Here is a 20,280-nt window from a genome sequence, read left to right as displayed (position 1 = left end):
GGGCAGAGAAGGCTGAGTTCTAGGGCCACCTTTCCCTAAGCACCTTTCCCTTCATGAGTTCCTTGTGGTCCATTAAAAAAAAAAAAAAATTGAAGGCCAGGCACGGTGGCTCATGCTTATAATCTCAGCACTTTGGGAGGCCCAGGAGGGCGGATCATGAGGTCAGGAGATTGAGACCATCCTGGCTAACATGGTGAAACCCCATCTCTACTAAAAATACAAAATAAATAAATAAATAAATAAATAAATAAATAAATTAGCCGGGCGTGGTGGCACGTGCCTGTAGTCCCAGCTACCCAGGAGGCTGAGGCAGGAGAACGCCTGTAGGTCCAGCTACCCAGGAGGCTGAGGCAGGAGAACGCCTGTAGGTCCAGCTACCCAGGAGGCTGAGGCAGGGGAATGCCTGTAGTCTCAGCTACCCAGGAGGCTGAGGCAGGAGCTGGAGGCTCCCAGTTACCCTGGAGGCAGAGGTTGCAGTGAGCCAAGATCACGCCACTGCACTCCAGCCTGGGCGACAGAGTGAGACTCCATCTAAAAAAAAAAAAAGCATTATGACTGTTTTGGAATAAAGATAAATATAATGCAAAATCTACTCTATATTTTTCTTTTAATATCAAAAATTTAAAACTTATTGTGGCCCTCTGAAAATATGGATTTTAAGCACTATGCCTACCATACCTAAAGGGTAAGTTGGCCTGTTAGATTCTCCTAAAAGTAATGGTACATTTTATTCAAAGAACGTGTAGCCTGCCAGCCACTGAAGCTCTACTTTCTTCTAGAGCAGGGTTTCTCAGCCTCAGCACTGTTGACATATGTGCTGGACAATTATTTGCTGTACAGGCTGGTCCTGTCCATTGTAGGATGTTTAAGAGTATTTCTGGACTCTATTCACTAGATGCCGGTAGCATATCTGCCTTGATTGTCACAACCAAAACGTCTCTAGACATTGCCAAGCATCCCCTGGGAAGCAAAATAATCCTCATCTGAGAACCATTATTCTAGAATGTTTTTTCTAGATTATGTTCTACTTTATGCTGAGCTTTCATGAACTTCTGGGGCAAGGACTCAATAATACACTCGGTAAAAACTGAAGTCATTACATAGACCTATAGGCTCTCTCTCATCTTGCTCTGGCTTCATTTTCTATATTCTTCCTGTCACCTATGTAGCTCCAGCCTCAATGACCTCTTTGCTGTACCTTGGACCTGCCAGGCACATTACTACTACTTAGGGTCTTCGAAATGGATCTTCCTGCTTCATGGAACATGCTTCCCTCAGATAATCCACTAGGATAATTTACTTACATTTTTCAATCTTGCTTTTAATATTACCTTTATAATGAGACCTAGACACCCTTTTTAAGATTACAGTCCTGTCCCTTGACATTCCTCTTTTCCATTCTCTGTCTCTTATTTTCTCCATAGATTTTTACATGGATTTTTACCTATGAAAATGTTCCATAGTTTATCACCTTCTAACATGCCATATGATTAATATTATGTAATTATTTATGTAATAAATTCTTTATTTGTATCTATCATTTATTGTCTTTCTCCTTCTGCTAGAATATAAACTCTACAAGGACAGGGATCTTTGTTTTGTTTATTTTCTTCATGGATGTATCCACAACTATGACATAGTGTCCAGGTCTTCAATACATGTGCACTGGATTGAATTGAATTGAATTGAGGGAGCTTCCTCTGTCCAGGAACTTATTTCTTCTTCTGATCCCAAACTTGCACCTCTGTGTCTCCCTTGTCATGAGATCATTACTTGAGACATGGTCCATGGACAAGTAGACTTTTGTGTCACAATAGAGTTTTGTGTCTGTTCCTGACACCCTTTCACCCTTTGTGAACATATTTCTGTTTGTTTGTACCCCTCTGTTTCCCTTTTGTCCCTGGGCTGCCTGGAACAGCAGAGGGGAAACTTGGGTGCCCTGGGTTTTGAAACAGCTGATTCTTCACTTTCTATAGCTGTTCTATCTGTGAAAAGAAAGGATTCAAAAGAGAATTGGAAAAACCACGACCTTGTCATCTTTATGGACACAAAGAATGACCGAGAGAACAGAGGAGCCCTTTTCAATCTTCTTGTAGGGAATTATTTAGCACTGGAGCTGCTAAATACAAAGGCCAAGCTACGGGGTTATTATGTCCTGCTCTCAAAGCCAGCTGGGGAGAGGCAGCCAAGGAGTCTTTGCAACCAGGGCTGGCATGCGGGGACACCAGGAGCCCATGTCTTGCCGGAGAGACAGCTCTCGCTGACCCAGTTTTAGCACAACATCGCCTGACACAGCACTGCAATCCGCAACTTTAATAACTTGGTGACACACAAAGCAGTTTTGATGCAAAGTGGAGCTGACAGAGCAGCGGAGGGAAGGCTCTGCTTCTCACTGAGCTGCGTGGGGAATCCACTCAAGGTGACTGCAACCTTCGCAGCCTAGCGACAGTTTGAGTCTGCTCTTGCAAACAAGGAAGGCTGACTTGTTTTCCAGGAGGGCAGACACAGGGGCGGCAGACAGTGAGTGGAAGCTGCTTGGAAGGACTGATTGATACAGCCTCTCCCTTACACTTTTGCACTATGTCCCTAATATCCCTGCTCTTCATCATCCCTTCTACCCCTGCCTTAATTCAGGCCTCTTTCACCTGGACTACTGTAGTAGCTGCGTAATATTTTCCAGGCTTGTTTCCTCCACCTCATCTTGCTTATAGCCAATAGAGTAAACTCCCAAATGCATATCAATAATCATGTCACTTTCCACATCAAATCCTTCCATGGTCCCCAATTCCTGCAGAAAAAAAAAAAAATAATGCAAAACACTGTTTTCTGTGCTCAGTCTGTAAGCTACAGTTTTAGCTTCTCCCACTCAGTTCTGCATATTCCTCATCTCTTCTGGTCACTGCCACCTCTATAACCTCAAACTCCAGTTTTCTCTCTGCAAATTATTAAACATACATCATATTTTTCATTCCCTGATGTCCTGATATATTTACTCATGCAATGCCCACTTGAATGCTCCTATGCTGGGGGACTCTCTATCTTACGTGACAACCTTTTCTTATGTTGAACAGCTTGAAAACTCTGCTTGTGTTTTCTTATGAAACACAAACTCTGCTCCATAACTTTTATTTTCCCCTGCACCTGCTCCCTGGAGTCCTGCAGAAAATGTTCTGTCCCAGGACTCTCTTGTGAGAAGTGAATTTAGAAAAACATATCTTTTGAGCTTCTTATCTGTGCCAGAAGTTCCGGAGTCCTTTAACCATTTTTTAAATGGTAAGTTTTCCCTCATCCCAGCCCTTCCATTTCCCCTTTCTGCACCTACCTCATGTATTCAAGATTTTCCTTCGAAGCAACAAGGGAAAGTTGAATATTGTGCATTTGAAGGTAATCATAACAATTAGCAACATTAATAACAACATTAGCAACTGTTTCTTGCATGTGGAAAGGGATGTCTTGACCTAGATTGTGAGATTCGAGTGATTTGTATTAGAATATTACATCTATGGCAATAGGGGTACACAGAGTAAAACAGCCTTTGTCTGCCAGTGTTCCATAGTCTGGAGAGGGGTGGTCATTCTGTAAGCAGCAATTACAACTTAGTGTAATTAATCATGATGGGCCTATTTGAGCGTAAAAGAAGCATCCGTAACCGAGCACGAGGCAACTGGAAGGAGGCAAGCAATTGAGAAAAGCACTGCAGAGAAATCATTGTTGACACGGAGACTTGGGGGATAATAAGAATTACTCAGGGGAAGGGAGTGGGCAAGGACGTTCCAGGTGGCATTAACAAGAGCAAAGACACAGAGATAAGCCAGCACAGAGTAGTCAGTGACCTCAAAGGTTTTTCCGGTTCCTTTCCAGGGCAGTGTATACTAAGAGGTCGATCCTCTGTCCAAACTGCTGTTCAAATAGAGTTCCAGAAGGGAGAGATTACTGGGGCTTGAAATTGTCAGGACAATTTCCCTGGAGGTGGACAGTCTGGAGGTGGGCCTGGAAGGAAGAACACATTATGGATAGCAGAGAGGAGGGGAGATGGATATCTATATGCAAATATGTCCGCACACATACATCTGCTTCATATGCATTTAAACCTTAAATTGACTTTCACTTGCCTTCCACTTTGGTTTCCATGGTAACCCTGGCCACTTATTTTTCTTTTAACCTCCTTTTCATTGTTTCAGAATGAGGTGGGCTGCGTGAGGGTTAACCAGTCGGGGGAAGAGAAGAGAATTTAAAGCAATTATTTGGATTTTTTTTTTTTTTAAGAAAACTGCCAACTTTGCAATTTAATGCAAACTGTTTCTGGTATATTTGCCCTGAAGGATGCTGTAGGGAGAAACAGGAGCCAGGATCCTTTTCGTCCCCTCCTCCCTGACTTCTATTATTACCGTGCACTTACTGCTAATACAGCATCTAAACTTGCAATCTCGGTAACTATGGCAATAAAATAGGTGAGATTCCCTTCCAGTATGACTTGAATTGTTAGGTCTTTGCAAAGAGCACGTGCGTTTGCAAAGGGGAGGAGGAAGATGCACTCTGGGGGAAAATAGTTATTTCAAGTCCCTGTAGGGAGTTGTCTATCAGTCCACATTCACATGGAGAATTATCACTGTGCCTGTGTCAGAGGATGCAGAAATAGGGCTGCAGCCTGGTGGTTGCAACGCACATTCAGAGCTAGCAAAACATGCCTGTGACAGCCTCTAGAGTGTGAAGGTCAAGGTTGCACTCAGCCTAAAAGAGATGGCGGGGAGGAGACAAGAGAAGAGGATCTAATCCAGGGGTCAGCAAACTTTCTCTGTAAAGGGCCGAAGAGTAAATATTTTAGGCTTTGAGGACCACACAGTCTCTGTTGAAACTATTCAACTCTGCTGTTGCAGCAAAAAAGCAGCTACAGACAAAATGTAAATGACTGGGCAGCCGGTGTTCCAATAAATTTTATTTATGGACACTGATGACTGAATGTGGAATAGTTTTTGCCTGTCATGAAATTGTGTTCTTCTTTTGATTTTTTCTCTCAACCCTTAAAAAATGTAAAAGACCTTGTCATTCATGCGCTGCACAGAAACAGGTGGTGAGCTGGATTTGGCCTGTAGGCCATAGTTTTCAATTCCTCATTTAATCTGTGCAACCAACTGTGCATGATACACTAGTCGATTTTCTTATTATTATTACCTTTGTTAGTTTATCGTTATTACTACATTATTGCTACATTAGTAGCATTAAATACTGCTACCGTTACTGACAGTGATTTTTATCATTTATTGTGTGTCGAGTACTATATTAAGCACTAAATATATAACCTTATTTAATCATCACCAAAAGCTATTTGATAAATAAGAAAAACAAGGCTCACAGATTGAGTTGTTCAAGGTCATATAGCTAGTAAGAATGTCTGACATTTAAATCCAGGATCTTTCCAATTGTTACAGACAAAGTATGACTTTTCTTCTCATCAACTATCCAGGCTTCTGACCTGGGAGAGTCTCTATGTCCACCAGATTCTCAAGCCCTATTCTCAGAGGGCTGGGCCATCAAATCTAATGGTGCACGTGTGGGATACGTCCCAGGACTTTCAAAAACTTCCCTATTGCAATGATTGCAATGACTCAATGTCCACAAGAATTCTCTTGGAACTGACTGATGCCAGCCTAGCTCCCAGGCCTCCCGATAAACCCTGTTGGTCCTAGCCTCTGACTTGCCCTTTGCCTTGGACTACATAGGGCCACATTCTCACTCACTGTCTCCTGACTACAGCTGTTCCCTTAGCATTCTAGCCTGCATCTACTACCTCTCCGGCCTGCCTTGCCGTTGTCTCCTCCTTGCCTTTGCTGATCTGCCTTGATGCTGACGGTTTAGCCCCGTCATCCATAGACATTTTTCACCGTCCAGGGATTCTCAAGCTCCCACTCCCCATCTCCCACCTGCTCGAGTCTCTTTAAGGAGAAGTTCTGGGAACTGGAGAGCTCAGTGGGGAGAGACAAATACTCCAACGCTCTAGGGAGAGAATCACTGTCTTCTAATCTCCAAGGAATCAGGAAATTTTAATTATTCAGTAGAGTCATGGAGGGTAAAACTAGGAACCATAAGTAGAATTTATGAAGTGGCCAATTTCTCTCATACATGTCTTATTCTAGATCACTAAATATACCTTCTGCCATGGGCAACTGTGACACCATAGAGAGAAGATTGCCTGGGGATTTAGGGTTCTGGATTCAGGGTTTAGTCTCTTCCATTTTAATAGTTGGGCCCACTCTCCCATTGCTCTTTCAGCTTGAGCAAAGTGACTCTATGACTGTGAAATGTGAAGTTTGGCTGCAGCTGGCCTTGATTTTCTTGGCAGGTTGTGCGACCTTGGAAAAATCAGATTTCCTTCTCTGGGCCCTGCTTTTCCCATCTGTGTGGAGAAATCCTCTCCAGCTCCAGAGACTGCCGACTATAGCCCTTTCTGCTCATCTCCTGAGGAACAGGCACATCTGGTTCTTTGGATCCATTACCGTGCAAACTTTTAAGAGATTTTCTCTTCCTCTCAGTCCCTTGGAATTACTACAGCTCTTTCACTGGAAAGAGCATTAGCCAGGCCCTGTGCTAAGCAAATGCATTCAGCTTCTCCCTATCTGATTTCTCTTCTTCTCATTTGTCAGCAAAGGAGAAACCTCCCAGCTATTAATCAAACTCCTGGCTGTGGATAACTTTAATTGCAGAAGCCATTGCTGGATGAGGAATGCACTTTTCCAAAGAAAGCCGGCTGCTTCGCACAGAAGAGAAACAATTAATTACCTGCTTCTCTGGTCCCCAACAGGGATGCAGATGAACTAACGATATTGCTGCTGGCACTGACTTCTCCCTTCCCAAGGTGGAAGAGAGCTAATACAAACTCAGACAGCATTCATAAAGCTAGAACGCTCAAGCAGAAGTTTAGCTATAAAGCTCTCATGGGACCAAAAGTCAGCCTCTGTATGGCATCTTTACTTTAAGGTGGAGACTGACAAGCTCTATACTTTATCCAGGGGAGTGTCTGGGATGTGGCTAAAAGCCATATTCTCTGAGGAAGAATCTAGTGTAACAGAGATGTTGAATACAGTCAGGGAATGGGTGCAATTTTTTTTTTTTTTTTTTAGAAAAGAGCCAGAATTAAAGAGATCAGATTTATTTTGTGTATCCTAATGGGCAGAATTAGAATTGTGGGCGGAATTTACAGTTTAATATAAAAAGACATATCTGGGACTTGCAATTGTATGCCTATGGAAAGGGATGCTTTTTCAAATGTAGTTAGTCTCTTGTCTCTAGAGATATTTAATAACCATTGAGGATGTTGTTAGAAAAATCTTTGTATTAGATGGGAGGTTTATTAAAATTGTCTTGGATAGGTAACTTCCCATCCTTAGGGTCCTTGTCTTACTACTATCTTTGGCTTACTTCAAAGCTTTCAATCTGGTAGATGATATAGGAGGAGTGGGTGGGAGGAAGGCAAACTGGCCTCAAGATTAAAGTCTGTTTGAAGTAAAGGCCATGTATTGGAAAGCTATGAGAGCTAAAATTCGAATACTTTTTTTTTTTAAGTCGTTAATTGCCACAGAGATATGATAGTTATGACATTCTCTTTGGAACTTGGTGCTAGAATCTATGTTGTTTTTCTCTATATCCACGGTAAGCTAACAGATAGATACCTGGCATAGGGAAAATGTTAACTCAGGTTTGAAAACCTTTGGATCAAGTAAAATTTAAACTTGTAGTTCTGGTATGAGTCCTGGGAAGCAACGTTTTACAGTTATAAAGAGAATGAACCTGAATTAGACTTCCCTGAGCCTAGAGCTTAACTCCTTATTTACTAGGTGAATAAATTTGGGCAGATGGCAGGAACTCAATGCCTCAGTTTCCTCATCTATAAAATGAAGCTACTTTCCTATACCCCATGGAAATGTCATGAAGACTTAATGAGGTTATAACTGCAAAGTATTTGCAACAGGAATTACAGCAGGTTATTTTTTCTGTACTTAAAATGTGCCAATAACTGTTCTGTGCATTTCACACATATTATTTATTTTAATTCTCATATGATATGAAAGAACTGAGAGGTTAACTGATGTACCTAAGGTAGCCTAGTACCCTGATGTACCTAGGACCCTGAGCCAATGCTGTTGATCACTGGTCACCTAAGGTTTGATCAGCATTGGCCATCATTTGTGTTTTACTGTCACTTCATCCTTTCTCTCAATAAATGCTAGCTTGTACTCTTTGCTCTCCTTCCTACCTCGGCTATAGGTATGACTGCATGTACTACCTCTCTACTGAGTTCCCAGAGCTCAGAGATCAACCTTGTTTGATTTCATAGTACTTTCTCTGTCAAGCGTTCTATGGCCTTTGCATTTAACAGATGCTGTTCATATGCTGGCTGATAAATGAAATGATTCTCCCTTATTTAATGGAGCCATGCTGTATGGACAGTGGACTGTGGATCTGTGCTAAGGCTCCAATTTCTTTAGAGCACTGGATTAAAACCTTTCCTTGGTCAACTTTTTTCTTTTTCTTTATCTCATTTGTTGATCTATTGTTTATTTACAGGCAGAATGGCATGTTGAAAAACACCAGGGCTGTACTCGAATCATCCAGTCCTCAGGCGTACAGAGGGTGTTAGCTTGGGTAAGTCACCTAACCTCTCTGGACTTTGGTTTTCTCATCTGTGATGTAAGCAAATGAAAACCAGTTTTTGAAGACTCATCAATGACATCGAGAAAGCTAATTATCTGGGGAATCTTTGGGGATGAATACTTTTCACATTTACTTGTCAATCTGCAAAACGCCCAAGGAGGAAATATGTGGTTTATTCTAACAAACCACTACAGTTCTTGTCAGTGACTGCCTCTCTTAATTCCCCTGGTTTGGGTTTGTTTATTTCAGTTCCTGGTAAGCCCGAGACTTCCATCTTTCACTGAATTATCTTTCATTGAAGTCAGAATGTAGTGAATCAGGTATGGGTGGAGAAGCGCTTAATGTCTTTATCGTTATCTTCGGTTACTTGAGCTATTTTAAAAATTATCTTTATTTTTTTTCTTTGCTTGAAGCATTTTTCAGTCTTTTTTTTTTTTTTTTTTCTCTTTTCTTTTCTTTGCTGCCCTTTCTTCTCTGGCGTCTATCAGGCTGTCTCAACAGCTTCACATGGAAAACTTTGAAGTAAGTGAGCTTAAAAGAAGAACTGAAAACTCAGCCCGATGCCCCGAAGTCCCGTGGGCAGCCTAGCCACAGTAACTTGGTGGAACTCATTAGCGCAGGCCGTTCTGATCAGCGCCACAGAGGACGGAGAGGCAGGGGTTCCCGCCTTTGAGCCTCTGGAGCGCCTGCGCCTTCGCAGGGCTGCGCAGGGCTCTGGGAGCTGCGGCCACTGCTCACGCGCTCTCTCGCTCGCTCGCTCGCAGGGTGTGGGCAGCCCGGCGGGGACCCGGCTCTGCGCGCAGCCCATTGTGCAGCTGGCGCGGCCGCGCAAATGACATCTGAGCCTCCTTTCAAGTCGCCGGCTGCTTTCAAAAGGGGGCTTTGAAAGGGTGGGCTCCCCTGACTCCGCACTGGAGAACGGAACTCGGCTTTTTCAGGGAGGATGGCCTGGCACACGTGCCTGCCTCTGTGGCTCGCGCCTGCGTTTATGCGAGAATGAAAGGCAGACTTTGTCTGGTGGGTGTTCGTGCACACGGTTTCCATCCCTTTATTTACAGAAGAAATGTTCCGACTCCTGGAGTTCTCACTGGCCATTGGGAGATGAATGGGCTATTTGAAGTGAGAGCATTGAAGGTGTTTTGTTGGAATATATATATAGAGATAGATAGATAGATATAAATATGTGTGTGTGTGTGTGTGTGTGTGTGTGTGTGTGTGTGTGTGTGTGTATGTATATAATTTCCCCCCTCGCTTTCAAAACTCTGTGATAATCATTTTACTTAGGGAACCGATTGGGGTGAGGAAGAACATAAGAATACATGTAGAATTAAACAGGATGGTTCCAACCCCGTTGGAGGTTTGGAAATCCCATTTCTATTAGAAAAGGGAGAGAGTCGCAGCCACCAAACCTTTCTTTTTCTCCTTTGGTCCCGGGGATTTTTGGTCCCTACAGGAAAGGAGGTAGGAAGATTCAATGGTGAGAATGCAGACTCTGTAACCACACAGCTGGGGTCTGGATTTTCTGCAGTCACTTAACGTTGTAAAGGTGTCCAGCACATAGCAACCCTCCTGCCCTTTCCCTCAAGGATGCAGCGCCAGAGGGTGGACCTTAGCCTTTGTATTTTGTGCTTCCTCTGACTCCTGTTTTTGTTTTTTAGATCACATCATTGATTTATGATTGACATATTAGAAGCTGTACATATATAATGTATATCAGTGGTCCCCAACCTTTGTGGCACCAGGGACTGGTTTTGGGGAAGACAATTTTTCCATGGACTGGGGGGAGGGAAGGGGATGGTTCTGGGGATGATTCAAGCACATTGCATTCATTGTGCACTTTATTTCTATTATTATGACATTGTAATATATAATGAAATAATTATACAACTCACCCTAATGTAGAATCAATGGGAGCCTGAGCTTGTTTTCCTGCAACTAGACGGTCCCATCTGGAGGTGGTAGGAGATGGTGACAGATCATCAGGCATTAGATTCTCATAAGGAGTGCACAACCTAGATCCCTCCATGTGCAGTTTACAATAGGGTTCATGCTATTATGAGAATCTAATGCCGCAGCTGATCTGACAGGAGGCAGAGCTCAGGTGGTAATGAGAGCAATGGAGAGTGACTGTAAATATAGATGGAGTTTCACTTGCTCGCTGGCCATTCACCTCCTGCTGTATGGCCTGGTTCCCAGCAGGCCACAGACCAGTACCAGTCTGTGGTGGGGGTTGGGGAACCCCTGATGTGTGTGACTCAATGACTTTGGGGATAAGTATATAGGTGTGAAACCACCACCACCATCAATGGCATACAGATATCCATCACCTCCCAAAATTTTCTCCCACCCTTTTATTATTATTTGTGGTATGAAAAGTTAGCATAATATCCACTCTCTTAGTAAAGTTTAAATATATAATACAATGTTGTTAGTTAGAGGATCTTATAATTTTCAGCAACATGGAGGGACCTGGAGGGCATTATGCTAAATGAAACAAGCTTCTGAATCCTGTTTGAGTCACCCCTTCCTTGCACAAAGGCTGAATTTCTAACAGTTCACAGATCTCCAGTGCTTTCCTTCACACTGGCTGTCATTTGTGGAGCTCGTCTTTGTTATACCCATCTTCATATTCTTACAGTAATATTCTTACATACTTTGATAAACCCAACTTTTTGAAAGTCACCCCTGTCATATTGAGCAGCTTCTGTTTTAGGAGCATGGTTCCGCCCATAGGACATCCATAGCCATTCAGCACTGTACTGGGTTAGAGAGAAAATGCTCCACGATGACTTATTTGGAAGGATGATTACTTATTCAAGGCTTCATAGGAGGATTATCAATGAGTCAGTATGATCCTGGAAAAGCATATTGACATAAACTTTCCCAGACAGGGAGTATAGATTTAATGCGACAGTCCTTGAGAGAGGTCTTAATATTCCTTTCTTACAAGAAAGTAGGATTTAAGGATCTCTATGAATTCTCAAGGCAGCACAGAAAGTAGTGAAGCCAGAATACAAGACATAGGTTTCTGACTTTAAGAGGATGCTGTTTCCATAATACCACGCATGGTGAGTTTTCATCCTCTGCATATCCACTCCTTTTCCTCTCCGTTCCTGTCTAGAACTCTATATCTTGATTCTTTACCTCAAACTTTTATGCCTGGAATCCTTATCGGGCTGTGACAGGCATTCTTGGGCAGACAGCCCACTGGGCACCCTGAGATGAATAGTACAGTTCCCATTCTCACAAACAGGCCGTGTTGTGTACCAAAACCCTATTCCCTTTAGCAGGAGGAAACTGTTAATTATAGTCGCTCATGGGCCCTGTGTTCCAAAAAGACCCAGTGCATGTCTTTGTGTCTGGCCCAGCCCAGCAGAGAAAGGCTAAATTGTGTTTGAAAGCCTTACAAGGGGAAATTTAATTGAGGCATAAAATGTATACCTTTGATCTTCCCAGGACCTGTGGTTCTCCCATTACCTGCATCCTGTTTCTGATGACACAAGTTGGAATAAAGCCTACAGTGAGACCTGCGCCAAAGGCACCAAGCAGGATGTTATACTGCTACCCTCCCCTCCTTTTCACCAGGTCTAATGCTCTGCCTGTGTATATTTATCAGTGGGATACATTGGAAGCGGCCTCAAACTTGATCTCTGCCTTCATTTTCCTGTCCTATAAAACAAGCCTTGTCCTCAGCTTTCAAATATCTCTGTGAGATTTTCTACTCTTCCCTTCTAAAACTGCACACACTGTCCCAACATGCACCCCCAGTACAATTCTCTAATACCTATCCCAGACCCCAGCCTCAACTGCTTGACTCACTGATTTAACAGCTGGAGTTCAGTGTTTTAAAATATGTCTCTTTCACTCATTCACTCATTCATTCACTTACTTTGTCCTTCACTCATTTACCTATGCATTTCTTCAATCATTCACTCATCAATTTGTCCAATTTTTAGTCTTCAGGTGATTACACCAAGGAGATTACAATTACTCTGGAAATATAAGGCTGGAGAGGGCTGAAACAGTGGTCTTTCTGCAAACCCTGAGAAGTGTTCATCCAGGGCTGGTGTGAAGTTCCAACGTAGTATAGTCTCCAAGTCAGCTTAGCACAGTATAATAAAGTTAGGTTTGGGAGTGAAAGAAAGACCTGTGTTTGAATCTCAGCATTGTTACTTAGCAACATATGACCCTGGGCAATATATATGACTGCTGTGAGCCTTGCTGTTTTCATTTATAAGAGGGAGGTGCTAATGTCTATCTTGCAGAATAATCTTGGGAAAAGGGGTAATGTGTATAAGTACTTAGCACGGGGCCTGGTACACCATTGCTATGGTTGGCATTGTCATTAGTATGACTGCTACAGCTGTTCATTCGTGAAGGAAAAAGTTGGTGGAGACCCATCTGGATAGCAGATGAGGTCCTCCATCCTCTGGGAAATCACAGATACTCTGTTGCTCTTATGAGCTAAAACCTGGAAAATGGGCTTTTCTTGAGGTAGCCTTAAGCAGGAACTGAAACTGCTGGTGCTTTCAATTTCTCCTTCATCAGCCCCTGTAGGGGAGCTGGAAGGTCATGTCTACAGGACAGTGGGGGTGATATCTGGAAAGCGAGAAAAACAGGTGAGAGTGTGCATGATGGCAGCAACATATGACCAGGTCAGTATTGTCCCACTTCCTGCCCTCCATCGTGGGATGCAGTCCCTACTTAAACAGTTTTATTCATTGATCATTCACTCATCTATCTGTTTGTATCATATTTATGTTTGACCTTCTAAGCTCTGGGCAAGCTACAGGGGGTCTGGACAGGTTTGCCCTAAGTTATCCCCTTTCTGTCACTGTATTTCTTAGTTTTAAATATCATTATTATATTAGTCTGTTTTCACGCAGTTGATAAAAACATACCCAAGACTGGATAATTTACCAAAAGAAGAGGTTTAATTGGATATACAGTTCCATGTGGCTGGGAAAGCCTCACAGTCATGGTGGAAGGCAAGGAGGAGCAAGTCACATCTTACATGTATGGCAGCAAGCAAAGAGAGTTTGTGCAGGAAAACTCCCTGATAATAACCATCAGATCTCATGAGACTTACTTACTATTATGAAAACAGCATGGGAAAGACCTGCCGCCATGATTCAATTACCTCCCACTGGGTCCCTCCCACCACATGTGGGAATTATGGAAGCTACAATACAAGATGAAATTTGGCTACGGACACAGCCAAACCATATCAGTGATGATGATGATTGATTTTTTAGATAGAGTCTCATTGTCACCCAGGCTGGAGTGCAGTGGTTGGTGCAATCTCAGCTCACTTCAAACTCTGCCTCCCAGGCTCAAGTAATCTTCCCATCACTGCCTCCCAAGTAGCCGCAACCACAGACACATGCCACCACAACCAGTTAATTTTTTTTTTTTCTAGTAGAAATGAGGTTTCACCATATTGTGTAGGTTGGTCTTGAACTCTTGAACTCAAGCAATCTGCCTGCCTCAGCCTCCCAAAGTGCTGGGATTACAGGCATGAGCCACTGCTTCCAGCCTAATGTTTTATTATTATCTCTTTTTTTCTCCTCTGAAGAAGCTCTCCTCTATTCAGGTACATCCTTTGAGGAAATCCAATTTGTAAAATAGATAAGGGGTTTGCTATAGTTGAAGTGAAAGCTGAACTCATGAAGCCTGCCTATTCAGGCTCTTCTAGTTCTGTTGCCCTCCCCTGTGCAGCCTTCCAGGGATTCTTAATTCCTCCCTCTAGTACAGAAATTAAATAATTGAAGACATCACGAGGCTGTTAACAATGCACAAAGCAACCCAGTTTCATCAGAAGGTTGAAATATCAACTGTTTGCACCAACATGTTCAACAGCAGGGATTGGTAAATTTATCAACTACACAAACAGGTCAGTTTTGATGGAAAGAGCATGGGGTGTGGGATATGAGATGCAGGAGGCATAAGGAAGGCAGGGGGAAGTATGCTGTCACACCTCTTGTCTTACTGAATTGTCGGATAATCCTGTGATTTTTAGGAAAGTATCATCACCACCATCAGTGTTCTCACTTTATGGACTAGCAAACTGCAGCTCAGAGAAGTCACCCAGCTGAGAGGTGACCAGGCTGCAATTTGCATTCTGGTCTTTGAACTCTTCCTCCCATAAACACTGCAGGGCTTTGCATGCCTCCCTGCTCTCCTCCATGAATGTTATATCAGCTATCTTTCCTCTCCAAGTATGGGAGGAGGCATGACCCTAAGAATGTGCTCCCTGCCTATCAAAATGGCCACTTCCCCTTCCCTTCCTGCTCATTATCCCCTTATCTTCATCTGTGACTGACAGATTAGTTAGTGTGTGTTTCAGGAAGATAAATGTCTCTCAGATCTGACAGAGCTGCCTCATCTTGGGAGGAAAGCTTACAATGTCCTTACTAGATCTAATCAGACAGGAAGATTCGAAGAGTGTGACCTTCCTCTTCCCTCAGCCTTCAAGGGTGAGGCTACAAAAGGTAGAGCCAACTGTGACTGAGGAGGGAGCTTCCAGAACCAGGGCCAATCACCTCCTTAGCCACCTGCAACTTGGAGTCAGGCAAGCTGGGATTTATTATCTGAGGCTGCTTTCCTTATCTTTCCCTCATAACCCTCCTTTCAAGTAAAAAAATAATCTGTGCAAAAGGAAAGGAAAATTATGGTTTACCAGCAGTCAATGACAAGGTCAACTAGCCCATCTAATGAGTGTTAACTTACACTGTGCCATAGGGAACTTCCCATTTAGACTTGGAAGTGCATGAAAATCTCCAAAGAAAAGGAGTCACAGATGGTGGACTCTCTCCTTGTCATTTGAGCAGTATTTTGCAGTTAAAAAAAGAAAAAAAAAACTTTACTGTACATTATCTCATTTGATCCTCACAATAATTCTCTCAGGCAATACAGAGATTTTCAGTCCTATTTTACAGAGGGAGAAACTGAGGCTTATAGCGACAATATGACTTGTCTAAAATCACATAACTGTAAAGTGGCAGAACCAAAACTTAAATTGAGCTCTTCTGACTCAGGTGTAGGAATATTACTAGACTCATCAGTGCTCAATTTTAGGAGAGTAATCACCTCTGTGGTCCTGAGATGTACATTTGCTAAGGATGGAGTTTTGAGGTTAAGTTTCTTGTAGGTTTCTTTAGTGAATTTAATAGAAATTTAACAGAACTAAAATTTAATAGAACAGGACATGGCATTTTTGAAGGAATTAAAGGTGTTTGTTTTTTTGTTCATTTGTTTTTGTTTTTTTTTGCAAACTAACCACCTCATCTCCAACATGTTGTCTCAGTTTACCATAGGGGAACAGAAAATAGCACATGCATTTTGGAGAAGATCATGGTCACATTTATACAGAGTAAAATTTTAAACTTTGAGGAAAACTGAAGGTAGTCAAACTTTCTGGGGAAATAGTTTCTCATAAGACAATCTCCTGAAAGTGAAAAGGAATTCAATACGTTGGCAGGTGGGTTGGGGCAGAAGAGAGGTACATGAGAAAAATAAAGAGTTTACGCTAGTGAGAAATGATGTCACCAAACTCAAATGCCATTTTCCTCACTACATTTTAGAAGTGCCCTCTGTGAATGTGGTGCTACTTCAGTGCTCTAGGACCCCCAGCTCCTCTCCCACCCATTACCAAGTATATGTATCAGCACCAGGTTAGTCTCAAAGTGTGGCTCTGGACACGTCATTAATGACCCTGCATGTACACTCTCCATGGCTCCCATTGCTGCTGGATAAAGTTAAAACATCTTAGCTGAGTATTTAAGGGACTTAACATCTTGGCTCTAATTAACCTTCCCAACTTTATCTCCTAGAACTGCCATTCTTCACGCAAAGCTGCTCTTCTTCTTTCCCCTCCCCTTACCCACCTTTACCACTTTGTTGTCATCCGTATCCTCACATCAAGGAATCCTAGCCTACTTCTGCTTTTTGTCTCCTCTATCCACATACCTGGGGTGACCGGAGGCCTGCGTGCAGCTCAGTCCCAAGCTATTTGATGCATCACAAAGTGAACAAGAGGCAGAATGGCAAACAGAGCATTCTGTATCTAGTAAGGTTATATGCTTGTCCCCTTATGACCCAGCTCTTGAGCACTTGTATTTTCCTAAGAGGAAGACCCTCACCTGGGGCCCCAGATGTCATCCCTGGGTCTTTCTCTAAATTACCTGCCCGGCTTGATGTACTGCAGGACTGAGCCTCACTTGGTGTCTCAGAGTCCTGTCTCCTGTTTCCAGTGGATCAAATTCCTCCTCTGGAATACTAGACACTGATTAGTAAGTGCTAATTGCCTACTTATTCTCCTAATACTGACTCTTCTTTTTTTTTTTTTTTTTTTTTTTTTTTTTTTTTTTTTTGAGACAGAGTCTCACTCTCTTGCCCCGGCTGGAATGCAGTGGTGAGATCTCAGCACACTGCAACCTCCGTCTCCTGAGTTCAAGTGATTCTTGTGCCTCAGCCACCCAGGTAGCTAAGATTACAGGTGCTCACCACCACACCCAGCTAATTTTTGTGTTTTTAGTAGAGGTGGGATTTCACCATATTGGCAAGGCTGGTCTCAAACGCCTGGCCTTATGTGATCTACCTGCCTCGACCTCCCCAACGTGCTGAGATTACACACGTGAGCCACCGTGCCTGGCCCCTGACTTCTTTTTGAATACCCTACTGCTGTTTTCTAACAGTTAGCAGATTCTCTCCAGATTGCGTCTCTCTGTCCACATAGCCTCTCTCTAAGGTTAAACATTTCTGCTTCCCTACCAGTTGTTGGCTGCTGACTAACTATCCAAACTCAGTGTCCCAACCTGCTGCATTGGACTTTAGCTCACTGTTGGTATCAGTCTAAAAGCCATCCTTCTGTGAAGTTTTCCCTGTTCTTAGTCATAGCTGATTTTTCCCTCCATGCTACTTTCTTGGCAGAACTATCACCACCTGAAAATATGGTCAAATGCAGTGGTGAGATGCTGAATACTGGTGCAGGAAATAAACAGCCCTCATATATGCTGTTTGTTGTTTCCTTAGTATAAATATCCCCACTGTGGTTGATCTTAAGCTACTACCCTAGTTGGAAAAGAGAGGCACAATAGGCTGTCACCAGCTAGTATGAACTGGCCCCAGTACCACCTCCTGGTTATATGTGTCCTAATCTCATCTCCCATTCTGTCTTTTACTGTATTATAGCCACACTGGACTTTTGTCACTCTTGAATGTGAAATATTCTCACACAGCATCTTAGCCCTCTTTTATGCTGCTAATAAAGACATACTTGAGACTGGGTAGTTTATAAAGGAAAGAGGTTTTCTTGACTCACAGCTCCACATGGCTGGGGAGGCCTCACAAGCATGGCAGACAAAGGAGAAGCAAAGTCATGTCTTACATGGCAACAGGCAAGAGAGAGTGTACAGGGGAACTCCCCTTTATAAAACCATCAGATCCCACGAGACTTATTCACTATCACGAGAATGGCATGGGAAGGACCTGCCCCCATGATTCAATTACCTGTCACAAGGTCCCTCCCACAACACGTGGGAATTATAAGAGCTCCAATTCAAGATGAGATTTGGGTGGGGACATAGCCAAACTGTATCACACAGCTCTGGGCATTTGCAAATGGCATTCCTCTGTCAGTCACATTCTGCTTGCCTAATGCCCTAAGTCCTTACCTTTTATCTGTCTAACATTCATTCTTCTACCTCTGCTTGAATATCATTTCTGCCCCGGCTAAATATCACTTTCACTAGGAAATCTTCATCACTCCTCCCAGACTGGGTTAAGTAACGCTGTTGTCTTGATACCTCTTTGTATAGTTAAAATTTGACTGTGTTTTTAAGGGCTGTGTTCCCACGAGACTGCAGGCTCCAAGAGGCAGGTATCATGCTTGTTTTGTTTCCCACCATATTTCTAGCCACTCACTCTGTGATTGACACGTAGTGAACTCTCAAGCTTATGGGATGATAAGCTTTTGCTTACTCTAAAGAATGGATATGCTTTTTCTTCATAGATACTGGACAACAAGTAACAAATTATGTTTTCTTTTTCACTCCAGCAGAAAGGATGCTCAATGCTGATTTTACTGTTTATATTTAATAATTTTTTAATGGTAGACATTGCATATCTAGGTTCCAGTACTTTTTACTTTGGTCTAGATCTTCTATTTTGCCTGTATTTGTAGTTTTCCATTTCATTGTAGATATTATCGAAAGCTGCCTCAAATTTGCTGGATTACAAAGTAGAATAGAGACAAGCAGTTCCTCGCCGTTGTCTGTTTGTTTCACTATGGAGCAAACAGTCTCACACTGCCCTAAAGCAGGACCTCACATTGAGCCTTGAAATAGAAATAAATAAAGTGAAAGGATTAGGATGTAATGTTTAGAATCACAGAGACCTCTGTTAGCACTGCAGTTTGTCACCAGTTTGCAATGTGACACCAGGCAAGTTCACTGTCTTCTCTGGTTTGAAGTTTCTTTATCTGTTACATGGAGGTGATAATGTATTCCTCACAGGATAGTTATGAAGATTAAATTAAATAATGTGTGTGAAATGCTTAGCACAGTTCCTAGCACTTGGCAAGTGCTCAATAAATGGCAGGTATGATTACAAATAATGCTATTGAAGAAGACATGTGTCATGGTAGCATTATAGAATCAGAGGTTTGGCAATAATAAAACCCCTTATCTGCAGCAGCACCTTTTAAATTCTCCCATCCCTCCAATGATGCCCCTTGCCCCACCCATCTCTAAACATCACAAAAAATACCAGTGTTTTGTGCCCAATTTGCTAAGAGTACATCACTAATTCCCCAAGGATAATGCTTGCTTGAAATCCCCCTAATTTCATTTGCTGGGAAAGAAATTCAGCAAACTGAAGAAAATGCAATTTGGTACATTACATCAATTTATTGCCACCTCACTTTGCCCAATTTGTGCAGGAAATAACAGGTAAAGACATGGAAAGCAACTTATAGCATGTTTAAGATTCTACAAGACCTAAAAGCAGGCTTATACTTTGGCCAGTTTCAGCTGCAACCCCTGCACCTCCATCTGTCTGATCACAGCCTGGCATGCGTAGCCTCCACTTACTGACCAGGAACTCCATGTCAGCCTATTTGGGGCTCCAAGGAATGACACAAAGTGAGCCCATTTCATGGCTTTCCCAAGTGAGTATTTTGAATAAATCTGACAAAATTGCTGGATTTGCTTCAGTCTTTCTCATCATTTTGGTGTGTGTTTATTCTCAGCATTATGTATCAAACATCTATGGAAAAGCTGCTCTGCACGGAATGTTGTCATAGGCAACATCTCACTCATGAGTGATGTGTATCAATCTTTGATTCCTGACACATTGATTTTCACCCAGACCCTTAAATGCTGTGGCTCCCCATACTAACTTCCCTTTGCTTGTAACTTTCCCTTGGCTTGAAATGCCTTCTATTTTTCTCTGATACCCAAATCAAGAGTTATCATTTTAGTTAAGATGTAGCTAACAATCAAAAGACACAATTTGTTCATTCTTCTATCTATTCTTTCTTCTAGTGAATGTTTATTAAATATGTTCTGTGTTATCAGCCACAGTGTTTGATGATGGACATACAAATATCCATGAAACGACATAGTCACTGGC

At 42.5% G+C, this 20,280-nt stretch overlaps 1 long non-coding RNA gene across 1 annotated transcript in view; it reads left to right on the top strand.

The window, feature by feature from the left end:
* The first annotated feature begins 2,264 nt into the window (after window positions 1-2,264).
* The window catches only part of LOC106993624 (uncharacterized), a 67,184-nt gene continuing 49,168 nt past the window's right edge, over window positions 2,265-20,280 (top strand). The window contains exons 1-2 of the long non-coding RNA XR_013405090.1: window positions 2,265-2,419; window positions 8,563-8,640. This is a non-coding gene — a long non-coding RNA (uncharacterized LOC106993624). The remainder of the gene's footprint in view (window positions 2,420-8,562; window positions 8,641-20,280) is intronic.

The sequence above is a fragment of the Macaca mulatta genome, chromosome 15 (assembly GCF_049350105.2).
Source record: "Macaca mulatta isolate MMU2019108-1 chromosome 15, T2T-MMU8v2.0, whole genome shotgun sequence".
NCBI lineage: Eukaryota > Metazoa > Chordata > Mammalia > Primates > Cercopithecidae > Macaca > Macaca mulatta.
The sequence above is the reverse complement of the archived record's forward strand: the minus strand, read 5'-3'. Positions and strand labels throughout refer to the sequence as shown.